General features: G+C 45.3%; 1 pseudogene; it reads right to left on the reverse strand.

The window, feature by feature from the left end:
• Positions 1-6,908: 6,908 nt before the first annotated feature.
• LOC527137 (large ribosomal subunit protein eL20-like) lies at positions 6,909-7,520 on the reverse strand (annotated as a pseudogene).
• Between the last annotated feature and the right edge of the window lie 6,208 nt (positions 7,521-13,728).

Raw genomic sequence — 13,728 nt, forward strand, 5'->3', positions numbered from 1 at the left:
ATAACAGCAAAAGCTGTGACCAAACCAGATTCCTTTGCCTGATGTGCAGCAAGCCAAACGCTGAGATGCTGAGGTTTGCAGCAGAGAAAGGGTTTACTCACGAGACAGTCAAGTGGGAAAATGGGAAAACAAATCTCAAAACCCCTTGCGGAAGGCAAGGAGCTCGGGATATCTATGGGATAAAGCTGAGCCCTGGGGAGTGTGGGGGAAGGTGATTGGAAATAAGAAAAGGTGAGGCAATCATTGTCCTGCACAGATGATACTAATCAAAGCCTTTCCCCTGGGCTACATGTTCAGAAAATGTTGATGGTAGCACCTTCTGAGGGTGAATTTTGAACCCTCTGATGTCAAAATGTCATCATTTTTGGAATGGACACACAAATAGCCAGTTGAACGGTTGGTGATCTTAACCAGTCCTGACTGGCTCAAGCTCAAACTAGACACAGCTGACTCAAAAAAGTTCCTGAAAAACAACTTGGCAAACAATTAGGCTACGTGACACTTGGAGGAGTTTTGTGTTTGTTTTTTTTTTTGCAAGTTTTTCCTAGCCGCGGTTAAAGCCAGCTTGACCAGTGAAGGCAGGTTACAGGTTTACCATTAAACCAGAATCCATTTCTGGCTGATAATTACATTCTGTTTCAAAGCTACTATTTGTTGAAGGTCTGTTAATGTCCCAGGCATTTTAATAGCAGCCTTAGATAGTTTATCTAACTTGATTTATTCCTCACCACCCTGTGAGTCAGTTAGCATTACCCCATTTGCTTTTGAGAAAATTGTTGTTGAGAGTTTGAGCTGTGCAGTTACCCAGCTAGTGAAAGGCAGAGACCATAGTCCTATCTGTTTTCCTGATTGAAAGAAAAACTTTGCTTTCCCAAGGCTATTTATCATGACTGTTTTCTTAACTAAAAGTTAAAGTGTGCATCCTTTTTTTATCAATATTTTTTTCAAATTGAAGTATACTTGATTTACACTGTTTTGTTAACTTGTTGTACAGCTGCTGCTGCTGCTGCTAAGTCGCTTCAGTTGTGCCCGACTCTGTGTGACCCCATAGACTGCAGCCCACCAGGCTCCCCGGTCCCTGAGATTCTCCAGGCAAGAACACTGGAGTGGGTTGCCATTTCCTTCTCCAATGCAGGAAAGTGAAAAGTTAAAGTGAAGTCGCTCAGTCATGTCCGACTCTGCTGTACAGCAAAGTGATTCAATTATACATATATGTACATTCTTTTTAATATTCTTTTCCATTATGATTTATCATAGGATGTTAAATATAGTTCCCTGTGCTATACAATAGGACCTTGTTTATCCATTCTGTATATGAAAACTTCACACCTGCTGACCCCAGCCTCCTACTCCATTGCTTCCCCAGTGTCCTCTCCCTTGGCAACCCCCAGTCTGTCCTGTGTGTCTGTTTCACATGTTCATTTGAAAACACACCTTCTGATCAGATATAGTGTGCAGTGGGGCGCCTCTAATAGAACATCTAAGGTCACGATTGTCTCAAATGAACTGGGACTGTGTTGGCATCCATATTTCACAACTGCCTTTTGTTCCATCTCCCACAAGCCCCAAGTTGGAGGATGAATATCAGCCAGCCACTAGGAAGGAAGGGACATGATGAAATAAGTCATCCCAGTCCGGCTGCTGCGTTGGCCGAGTTGTGTTGTTTTAGTCTGTGGTGAACAGGGAAGGGCCTCAAATCACGGAGTAGCTTGAGAGATTTCTTGTTTTTCCTGTCACTGTTAGCATGTGCCTGCATGCTAAGTCACTTCAGTCGTGTCTGACTCTTTGCAACCCCATGGACTGTAGCCCTACCAGGCTCCTCTGTCCATGGGATTCTCCAGGAGTGGGTTGCCGTGTCCTCCTCCAGGGGATCTTCCCGACCCAGGGATGGAACCCCATCTCTTAACGTCTCCTGCATTGGCAGGCAGGTTCTTTACTGCTGGTGCCACCTGGGAAACCTGAATGTTAGCATATGCCATTGCTAATTGGACAAGCATTCTTTTCTTCTTGAAGAAGGCACCCGAAGCCCCAGTTTTCCAGCAGGTTCAAAGCCGCCTCTGTCTGCACCTTTGCCAGTGCAGCACTGCGTGATTGCCTGTTAACTTCGTTCTTCTCTTTAGTAACAGACTGTAAAGGAAGGTGATTAACACTAAAGAAACCTCAAGTTGGTGGGGTTTCTGGCGGGGAGGATTTTCCGATTCCTCTGAAATCACACATCAGATAGCCTCCTCCTGCTTCAGGTTGAGTAAAGTGAGTCCTGGGCTTAAGGAGAGCCCTCCAGGTGGGGAGGAGATAACAGACCCAGGAATGCTTGTATCTCCCCACCCCCACTCAGCTCTCTTTTTGCTTATACCTGAGGCGGGTGGGGTCTTACAGTAACAGCTTGATGGTCTGCCTGAGGGGTCTTAAAGTAACAGCTTGATGGTCTGCCCACTGAGATTGCCTTCCCTGGATGGACGTCTGGTTTCTTTCTGCCGCAGACTGAGGTCCGTGCCCCTCCACTTCCTGTGTTCACTCTGGCCGCTGGGCTCCACTTTCTTCTCTGTGGCCTGAGAAAGAAGACATGGGAAAAGGCAGGGTGATGCCCTGGAGGAGCTGGAAGCTCTGCAGTTCTCACTGGGGTAGGGAGGGGATATTCTGAGGGTAGATTCTGGATCTTAAATATTTGGGAATCTGAGGGTAGAAGAAACTGTGTGGAAGAAAAGAAGACATCCGTCAGACCTATAGGATCTGGAAAAAGAGGTCACAGCACTGCAGTTAGGGGACCTGTGTCCCAGGCCTGGTGAAGGGGGTGACATCAGCCCACAATGGTGCCTTCAAGTCTGTTGAAAGACTTTTGATTTTAATGTTATACCGAGGTACTGACTTTAGATTTGTTAGTCTTCCACTGCATGAAATACTTGAATTTTCTCAGTCATCTTTGCTGTTTATTCATTTCTGAGCACCTTTTAATATGGGTAAGAGAAAGGATGTGAACACACTGCAGCCCCTACATGCAGGTACATTTACTCCTAATAAACCACTGAGACCAAGCTCCTGGTGGGCATGGGTGACCTGCCTTTGGTCAAGTCTCTGAGGCTGGGTTTCCTCCTAGGAAAGTGTGGGAGAAAATACCCGCCTTGTTTTTCATATACGGCTGTTGTGAGGATTCAGTGGGCTAATAGATTATTCATTTATGTTTTTCTCAACAGATATTTATCAAAAGCCTACTCCGTGCCCACCCTCCTCCAAACTTTGGGGGTTCTCAATGAACCAGATAGAAAAGAACCCTAATGTCAAACTATTTACATTCCATAATACATCCATGGTTTTCAATTGTTTTTAAAATAAAAATTAAGTTATTTGTTATAATCTTACCTGGAAATCCAATATGTAAAATACATAGAAAGGAAATAAGATCAGGGATTAAAGTTCTGCCTATTTCTTTCAGCCCCAGTTTCCCCAGTGGACTTTGGGAGTACTGTTTGGAGTGCTTCTAGAAATTTCTTCACATTTCACTCAGCGTGTGAGAACTCCCTGACTCCCGACTTTGCAAATAGTGTATGGGTAGGGCCACCCAGCAGAGAAGGCGATGGCACCCCACTCCAGTACTCTTGCCTGGAAAATCCCATGGACGGAGGAGCCTGGTGGGCTGCAGTCCATGGGGTCGCTGGGAGTCGGGCACGACTGAGCGACTTCACTTTCACTTTTCACTTTCATGCATTGGAGAAGGAAATGGCAACCCACTCCAGTGTTCTTGCCTGGAGAATCCCAGGGACGGCGGAGCTTGGTGGGCTGCTGTCTATAGGGTTGCACAGAGTCGAACACGACTGAAGTGACTTAGCAGCAGCAGCAGCGCCACCCAGACCCCTTATGCTGGTGAGACTAGCAGCGGAGGGAGCCTTCACCCTGGGCCTGCAGAGTAAAAGGAGGGAGTAATCATTGGTGAGAGCTGCTGAGATTTAGTGAGAGCTGCAGCCAAAGGAGAAGCTGCTTGCGTGGCTTCAGCAGAGGGACGAAGCTGCTGCCAGACCAAAGCTGGGCTGGAAGGGGCTCTGATTTCTGTTCCTCCCCTTTCCTTCTTCCCTCCCATTTCCTGCCAGTGTGCTCCAGGGGTGGAATCCATCCAGAAGCCGGAGGCAAGGAAGCCCTCCTGGTGCAGGCACAGAGCAAGGCGGGGATGGGTTGGGAGCTGACCTGTCACCTCTGACAGTGCCCTGCACTGTGCCAGGCAACCTGAGAGGTGCTGCAGGTACAAAATGGGTGAGCCGCAGCCCTGTTCTAGAACGCAAGTCAGTGCTAACTCCAGGAGAGTGTGACGAAGACAAGCGCTGGCTTAGAATCATGTCCAGGTGAAAATCAAATGACAGCTCAGAAACAATCTAGAAGCTGGAATCCTCACACATAGTTCGATTTCTATGCACCAGTAGCCTCTGGACCAAAACCCTCATTGATAATTGATGCCTTCTTGTCTGTTTTTCTGACAGGGTCCTGCCAGGGAAATGCAGACCCTTGCTCCTTCAATATTCAGCGACGTGGTCTCCTCGTCAGTAAAGACTGTTTTACTAATAGCATTAAAAGGTGCTGTCAATAACATAGTAGTAAGGAGTAGAGACAGACTCCCACGGCACCCCCACCCATGTGTCACACCAGCTCAAGATGTTCTGTCATCTCAGAGGAGGCAAAACGGCTGCAACCGTGCAAAATATGATAAACCACGAAACAAAATAGGACATGACATCTGCTCCTTAAAGAGTGAAACCTGAGCTGCAGCTTTATGGGTCTGGCAAACATGCTGTGTGTGTGGGTACCATTCTGAACACTGAAGATGAAGATAAACTATGTGGACTGGCTCCTGCAGTAGATGATTCCTTTCCCGTCTCAGTGTGTCTCCATCAGGGAGTAGAAGTGGGCATGGGTGTGGCAGGACTCCTGTCCCTAAGCATTGGTGACCCCTCTCCTGCAGTGACTGGCTGAAGGCAGATCCCCAAAAGCCCCAGGGGTTTGCTGGTTCCCTGAGCCCACTGAGGGAGCACCTGCTGACCAAGAGTGGACAAGAAATTTCATCCTAAATATTGTAGCTCAGTCTCAAATTGAAGTTCCACTGGGATTGTTAGGAAAAATGGAAATAAATTCTCAATCAGAGGGATGAAAAGAATTGGTTTTGGTCAGAGAAGATTTGTTGATGTTTCTAAATGCCAGCAAACATGTGGCCAAAACATCCAAAAAGGACTCCGAGATTCCGTGATTCTGATGTGGTTTTTAGAAGAATTTCAAACTAAGTCATTTTGTTAGCTGACCCTGAGTACCAGTTCTTTAAGGAAAAGGAAAAGGGACACATATTTTGGCAACATTCCTCCCATGGCTGAGCCTGAGCCTCTGGGAAGGTGGGAAGGTTTCAATGAATTTTGTGGGCTCTTTTGCAAAGCCAAAACCTGACAGAGGTGGCGATTGTGAGTTCCTTTCTGAACAGCAATTGAAACCGAAAGAGCAGAAAGTTCAGTTTGGAACACAGGCTGTTCTAGTTGATTTTGTTCTCGGGGAGCTGCTATTTCCATCCACCCGACTGAGCTTTTTAAATGTGGACAATAGAGAAGTGATCCAGCTGGGAGGGTGGGGAGAGGAGCCCCAGGAGGTGACAACAGTGTACCCGTTGTTCAGCAGACACACCAGCACAACCGGGGACATGAGGGGTGTCGGCCGGGTTCTCAGGCTGATGAGGGCTCTGCTTCGCTTCCGTCCTGGCTGCTCCCTGTGAGGAAAGCTGTGGCTCCTCCTTGTCACCAGGGACTTGACAAGAACGAGGTGTTCCATGTTCCCGAGGAAAGAGTTCATGAACCTGAGGTTCCTTAGCAAGTAACGAGAGTTAGCATGCTGAGAGTGTCAGGCTTGTTGATTGTCTTTTCCGTGACTGTGTAAATGGTACTTTTTTCTTTTCTTTGAAAACTGGAGGTTTAAAGGGCCAGTTTTATTCATGGAAGGCTTCCTTGGTGGCTCAGATGGTAAAGAATCCTCCTGAAATGCAGGAGACCCGGGTTCAGTCCGTGGGTTGGGAAGGTCCCCTGGAGAAGGAAATGGCAATCCACTCTGGTATTCTTGCCTCGAGAATCCTATGGACAGAGGAGACTGGTGGGCTATAGTCCATGGGGTCACAAAGAGTCAGACACGACTGAGTCTAAGACTTTATTCATGGAAAATTGGCTGGAAGAATGCTTTTGGGGTTAAGTGCCAAAGCACAGTTTCCTTCTCTTTTCCCCCTTTGAATGTAGTTAACCCATTTCGCACTGAGTGTTGAAAAATAAGCCAGGGAAACTGCAGCTGGGCCTGTCAGAGAGGGAGGCAGGGAGCCCCTGGCTCTGGGTGGGACAGGTGGGAAGGGGGTGGGGGTAGGGGGCAGGATGAGGAGGGGGAGAAGTGGGGCACTAGCATCTTCCTGCTCTCAGTTTTCTTCATACCAAAGAAGGAATCCCCTCCTTGTCTCCCTGTTTCTCTCCTTGATCCTGTGTTGGGTGCCCCTCCACCAACTACTCATGTGTGCCTTAGGCAGGTTATGTAACTTTCTGTTAAAGGGAAATCATAATAGTCTTTAGGCATTCTGAGGATTCCTGGAGACAGTCCATCAGAAGCTCTTAGAATTGTGGAGAAAACAGTAGTTTCTTGGCAAATGCTGATAGACATCAGGGCTCCTCCTCCTGCTTCTGAGTCCTTCTGATCTCCCTGAGGCTCTTTGACCCCTAACTTGAGGCTGAGGGTGGGCCCTGGGTATAAGCAGTTAACTGGGGAAGTGGAGAAGAAGTATTTGTCCATAGAGTCCTCCTCACTTCTGGAAGCTGGTGAGAAGGTCAGTGACAACAGCTGACCCAGAGACCATAGTAAGCATTGAGGATTCAGTGATAAGGGGCCCTCGCTTCTTTTTTTTTTAGGTTTTCCCACTAAGTTTTATTTGGGCAGACCTGTGGACAGAGGGCCTGCACCTAAAAGAAGGTGTTGGGCCTCTTGGTGGTGAAGCGTGGCTTGTGCTGGCCACGGAGGACCCGGTGGGGCAGCAGGAACTCGATCTTGGGGTCATGGAACTGCTTGACCGCTGGTCGGTGGCACTTGCTGGCTGCGATCTCCTCCACATTCAGGATCTGGATGGAGTGGGCCCGGGCTCGGTGCCGGGCACCCATGTCTCAGTAGCACTGGGTGATGGCGCCAGAGGTGGTCAGGTCCTGGTACCCCCGGTACATGTGGGTGCCGCTGTGGGAGTCCTGGCGTAGCCAGATGCCGAAGTTCTTCACTCGCAGGGGAGATTTCTCGAACACCTGTCCACAGTAGACAATTTCCCCCGAGGATTTCTTCATCTTCTTCAACTGAGACACAAAGTACCAGAAGTGGGACTTGGCAACAACATGATTAGGTGCAAAAATTCTCATGCAATAGAGGGGCGGTGTGCAGCATTTGGGGGTTGGCAGGCAGAGCCCCACCACCGTATACTCTCGAAGCATCCCTGAGGCCTTCATGGCGCTCTATCCACGATCGCCACCGCTCTCGAAAAGGCCAGTGTGTGCTGTTGATTGTGCCACACAGAGGGAGTGCTGAGGCACACAGATCTGTAGAGGGTGATGATATGTAAGAAAGAAACTACCTTGATGCAGAGAGAAGTATGTATAATGAACAGTAGTAGAAAGTGAAGGACTGCCTATAGATCAGGAGTAGCTCCAAAACTCAAGACTTGAGAAGACTCACTTGGGCTTGACCTGAGGCCACAGAGGCTTCCCAGGCGACACTAGTGGTAAAGAGCCCGCTTGCCAATGCAGGAGATGTGGGTTCGGTCCCTGGGTGGGGGAAATCCCCTTCTGTAGGAAATGGCAACCCCTTCCAGTGTTCTTGCCTAGGAAATTCCACGGACCAAGGAGACTGGTGGGCTAGTCCGTGGGACTGCAAAGAGTCAGACACGATGGAGTGACTGAACACTTGAGGCTGTAGAAATGACGTTATTTCCCCAGTAGAACTGGGAGCTAAACACAGTGGAACAGGGAAGAGCAGCAGGCCTTTGTAGGGAGAGTTTTGAGATGGAAAGGGTTAAGGTCAGAGATCAGGCAGAAGTAATCTGCTGTCATTTTCACCATCAATAGCAAATGTTTGCTGAATCTCTGGACACTTTTATCTCATAAACAACACCCATGGACTTTGAAACCAGACTGTTTACATGGAACAATCCTACTTGTATAATGTGTTTACTGTAATTTTTCAGAACATAGTGAAAACTTTTATATTCTAAGTGACTGATTGAGGGGGCTTGCATGATAAATCTGTACTGAAGAGAAATGCATAGAAGAAATAGGGTAAAGGTTACAATATTAATAATTAAAAATATTAAAAATGCTGCACTCCCCTTCCCCTGTTCCCGCACTGAAACATGAAATATGAAACGCTCCTTTAGCCTCTATGGCAAAGACAGTGCAATGCATTCACCAAGCTCTATGACATTCAGTTCTTGGGCAAACAAGAAAATTACATTCCCAGTGCTCTTGCATCTAGTTGGAACCGTGAGGCTAGTTCTGGCCAGTTGAATATTAGTAGAAGTGATACAGCCACTAATGTTCCCTAGATCTTCTGCTCTTCTTTTTCCTTTCCAGGAGGCAGATGGAAGGAGACTAGATCCTGCCCAATCAATATCAGAATGCCGGTGGACTAGAAATAAAAGCAGCTGTGGCTTGATGAAATTTTAGGGTTATTTGTTGTAGAAGCCAGTGTTAACAACCCTGGATGGGTACTGCCTCAGACAGCAAGAATAAGCAGTATTGAAATCCTATTATTAGAGTAACCATGGTGTTTCAGAGCAATAATAAATTTCTTTTGCCTTAAAATTTGGGGATGTTCCTGTTAAAGTGAGAATATAGAAGTATTAATATATTAAGCGACCGAAGTTCATGGTATTTGCTGCAGTCAGAGACACATAGAAAGGTGTAGATTCGTTCATTCATTTATTCAGTATTGAACAGGCACCTACTATGTGCTAGGCAATGGCTGGATGCTAGAGGTACTGAGAGTTTTTCTGACTGGGAGTTTGTGAAGAGTTTGTTCATTGGGATGGAGAATTTTTTTAGGTTTAAATGAGAAACATCCACTTGCTGGGGTGTTTCCCCCCTAGTTTTTGTTTCTCAGTCACACCCAGCAAGGGCAAGGGAAGAGTTCTAAACTACGAGCACCTGGGCCCACTCTTTGTGGTGCAAGTGGAGACAACTCCTTGGCAGAGAGGCCCTGGGCTGAGAGCAGGGAGGAAAGGAAATCCTTGTGTATCCAAGCTGGTGGGTAGGAGAGGTCTGTTTACTCATTTATGTTAGTCAAGACAGTCAAGACTGGAGCCTGGAGAACTTCTGGGGAGCTCCTTGGAATTAGAATCTGTTAGAAGGTCTTGATGTCTAAAAATGATCATTGGTATTAAAATAAGCAAAAAAAGCAGTGCAGTTTTTTCCCACCTGTATGTATATGTCCTTTGGAATTTTTTTAGCCTTCTTAGTGTGAGGGACATTCTGAATAATGGGGTGAGGATCTGAAGCAGAATTTTAAAATATCATATGAGCAAATTCCATATGTATAGAAAGAGATAAAAGAATTATCTAACCGTTGATAGTTGTTTCACTTTTATGCATAAAGTCTTCCTTAAGAGAAGGATGAATGACCTACTCATTTTTTTTTTTTAATGTTTTTGATGTGGACCATTTTTAAAGTCTTATTGAATTTGTTACAATATTGTTCCTGTTTATGTTTTGGTTTCTTGGTGGTGGGATCTTAGCTCTCCGGCCAGGGATTGAACCTGCACCCCTTGCACTGGAAGGTGAAACCGTAACCACTGGACTACCAGGAAAGTCCCTGCCTACTCTTAATTATCAAGGATGAGACTCAAACAAGCTGATATCCTGGGAAAGGGGACAGAACATTTTGTATTTGATGAAGAGAGCCCTTCACTTAATATGTGGAGTTCCGGAGAAGGAGAGACCAATTGCATGAAGAGATCAGGCCTTCGTATGAGAAAGAAATGGGAATATTCCAGATCTGCTGAAGGCAGACTCCTCTTAGGCTGAACTGGAAGGCAGTTGAAGTTAAGAACACTTCCTAGATGACATGTTCACCCTGGCATGATTTCAAGCCTTTACAGAAAAAAATGGCTGAGCGTCAGAGGGTGGACTTGTGCCTGCAAAATGGAAGAGATGAAACCTTGGAATTATAACCCAGAGCAGGGACAAGCAATCATTCGCTGGAGCAGGGCCAAGAGGGACAGTGGTGCCAATGGGCTGATGACAGCGTCCAGTTCTTTCTCTCCCTCTTTCATCATTTGATTTCTGGACGCTACTTGTGCTCGTGGACAATAAGGGGTGTGTATTGTAAAACTGTGAGGAGGGAGGAGGCAGTGCTTGAGAGGACAGAAAGGGTATACAAAACTTGGAACAATTAAGTAAAAAAAAAAAAAAATCATCATCATATTTTCACTCACAATAGTTTGCAGGGGTTGTGTAGACCATGCCAGCCTTCAGTATATCTAAATGAAGAATGGGATTGAAATCTAGCCCCTAAATACATGCATTAAAGGCATATAGGGTGTGTAGCTATGGTGAAACAGATAATGGGCACAGAATTTGTAGCTGCCCTTTGAGCTTGGTCTGGCCTGAACATGTGAACAAGATGAATAATACATAAGAACAATGAGATCTATTCATTTATCCGAGCTAGTTTTGAGAAACAGAAACCAAATTACAATGGTTGCAGTACTGACTTAAAGGAGAACAGCAATTCATTTAAAACAGCTTCTTCAAAACTAGTTAACATACAGACTTCTTTTAAGGGAAATTTTACAGATTTCCACCACTGACTTAAATTATCTCTGCTGCTGCTAAGTCGCTTCAGTCGTGTCCGACTCTGTGCGATCCCATAGACTGCAGTCCACCAGGCTCTCCCATTCCTGGGATTCTCCAGGCAAGAACACTGAAGTGGGTTTCCATTTCCTTCTCCAATGCATGAAAGTGAAAAGTGAAAGTGAAGTCGCTCAGTCGTGTCCGACTCCCAGCGACCCCATGGACTGCAGCCTACCAGGCTCCTCTGTCTGTGGGATTTTCCAGGCAAGAGTACTGGAGTGGGGTGCCATTGCCTTCTCCAAAATTATCTCTGCCATAATGATATGGTGTTTCTTTTCTCCTTTTTTTTTGTGCTTGGGGACAAGTGGTGGTAGTTTATTCGGTAAATCGTGTCTGACTCTTGCGACCTCATGTACGACTTACTGTAGTCCGCCAGTCTCCTCTGTCCATGAGATTCTCCAGGCAAGAATACTGGAGTGGCTTGCCATTTCCTTCTCCAGGGGATTTTCCTGACTCAGGGATCGAACCTGGGTCTCTGTGGAGATTTTTAAATCTTGAGATTCTGATTTTTTTAAAAATCAGATTTGGAGAATTTCAACCATTATCTCTTCCAATCTTTTCTTTTATCATCACACTCACCCCAGTTAATCCAATAACATATAACTAAGTTGCTTGAAGTTGTTCCATAGCTCACTGATACTCTGTTTTATGTTTTTCAGTTTTTCCCATTTCTCAGGGACTACTCTCCTACACAGCTGGATGCCCAGTGTCTGAAAATCATTGTTTTATATGTTTTCACCCTGTTTCTTTCTTTTTCCCCCCCAGTAATTCCAGCAGGAAGGTACAGGTCTTGGCTACTCCATCTTGGTTGAAAGGTGAATGAAACCATCAAGAGTAACTTTAAAATTTCTCTCTCAAAAAATAGGAACCATTCTTTCTCCCAGAAGCCTTCAGGAAATGTGTCTTTCAGGTTCACTAATCATGAATGGTCATGTGTTGACTGCAAAGCCATAATTCTTGCAGCACATGACTAGCTCTGTGGTTCTGCTCAAACAATTCACCTGCCTCATACCCTCCCCGGCCACCAAAGTCCTGCCTTAGAGAAGCACAGTTTCCTCATCACAGACCCTGAGACAGTTTTGTGCACAGAGAGAAGCCTTGCTGCTTGAAGGGTACTCATGAGACCAGAACTATGGGTACCACCTGGAGGTTTGTTAGAAATACAGAATTTCAGGCCTCCCCCTCCCAGCCTACTCAATCATAATCTGTAGTTTAATACGATCCCTGCATGCTTCATGTACACATTAAAGTTTGAGAAGCGCTATGGTTAGATCTAGATGTCCTTCTGTGACTTCTCAGAGTCCTCTCCAGGGTAGTGATTCTTTAACTCAATAGCAGATGACCTGGTCAGTCTTGATCATTCCAGTGAGGTGTGTCTAACTGTCTTATCGATGTTGTGACTCTGGTTAAGGTTGTATTGTCAACAAACATGTTTTCTTCAAACTCTTCACAACTTGGAGTCACACAGGAGAGCTGATCTCTGAAGATCCCAGGTGCACAGCTGCACTGGATAAGCACAAGCTAGACATGAATATCCAGGGGACGTGGCCTTGAATGTCAGAAGCACTGTACTTATGCTGTTCCACTGGGGTTATCAGGTGGTTATAAATCATGATACTTTCAGGACCTTCACAGATAATATACTTCATTCTGTACTAGCTTAGGAATGTTGGCGTTATCTTACAGAATGGTGATAGTGACAGGTCTGAAATCTGACTTTCAGTTTTCTAATTTACAGGGCAAGAAAACTGACTTCTCTGGACCTCACTTTTTTGTAAATTGAAGGGATTAGATTGCTAGTGAAAGTGTTAGTCACTCAGTCATGTCACTCTTTGTGACCCCATGGACTGTAGCCCACCAGGCTCCTCTCTCCCTGGAATTTTTCAGGCAAGAATACTGGAGTGGGGTGCCATTCCCTTCTCCAGGGGACTTTCCTGACCCAGGGATTGAAACTGAGTCACCTGCATTGGTAGGTGGATTCTTTATCAACTGAGCCACCAGGGAAGTCCAGATAATATCTTTACTATAGCTGTAAAACTTGACTGTGATCATGCAGAGCACACTCTGTATAAGTTTATGAAGACTGAAAATGATGAACATAGACAGAGACTTGGAAAGGACTTTGAACGACTACTAAGATTACTCCTCCAGAAACATCACAAAGCAGGACATGGAGCTCACTGTGACATGGGGAGACAGGCTATGACTGCAGTTATGAGACTGACTCACGTGCTCCAAGTTCAGATGCCTTACAGGGACACTACTTATAGAAACAGAAAGGAACATTCTGTCTACTTCTGCTTCTGCAGGAGGCGAGGTCTTACCTAGACAAGTATGAGCTTTGCTGCTTCAGCTTCTTCATTTAGTGAAGGTTCAGTGATTGTGGCTTGATATGTGTTCAGCACCAGAAGCTTCTTTTTTAAAAAATTAATTGCAAAGGATTTAAAAAATATAGAAAATGATAAGTACTAACAAATACTAACATTTTGTCATATTTCCTTTAGATCCTTTCTTTTCTCTATAGAAATTACTTACACCTACAGTTAGTCACAACCATTCCTATGTGTACTCTCAAATCATGATTTTGAAGTTCTCTCCCTTTGAAACTAGAGATTATAATTTTATAGCAATTACTCTTACATTAAAAAAATACTCTAAAAAGTCAAAATTGATATGTCTACCCTATTTCTGAGCAAAAGAATGACTTTAGAATTCTGTAATTTAAATCACCTTCTTTATCTCCTATTTTTTAAGTATCTTAGTTTTACTTCATTTGAATTCCTCTCTTCAGTAGTCATTATTATTACCTTTATTTCAGATAGTGAACGAGTATTTACCAACGTACTTACCA

This window comes from Bos taurus, chromosome 20 (assembly GCF_002263795.3).
Source record: "Bos taurus isolate L1 Dominette 01449 registration number 42190680 breed Hereford chromosome 20, ARS-UCD2.0, whole genome shotgun sequence".
Lineage (NCBI taxonomy): Eukaryota > Metazoa > Chordata > Mammalia > Artiodactyla > Bovidae > Bos > Bos taurus.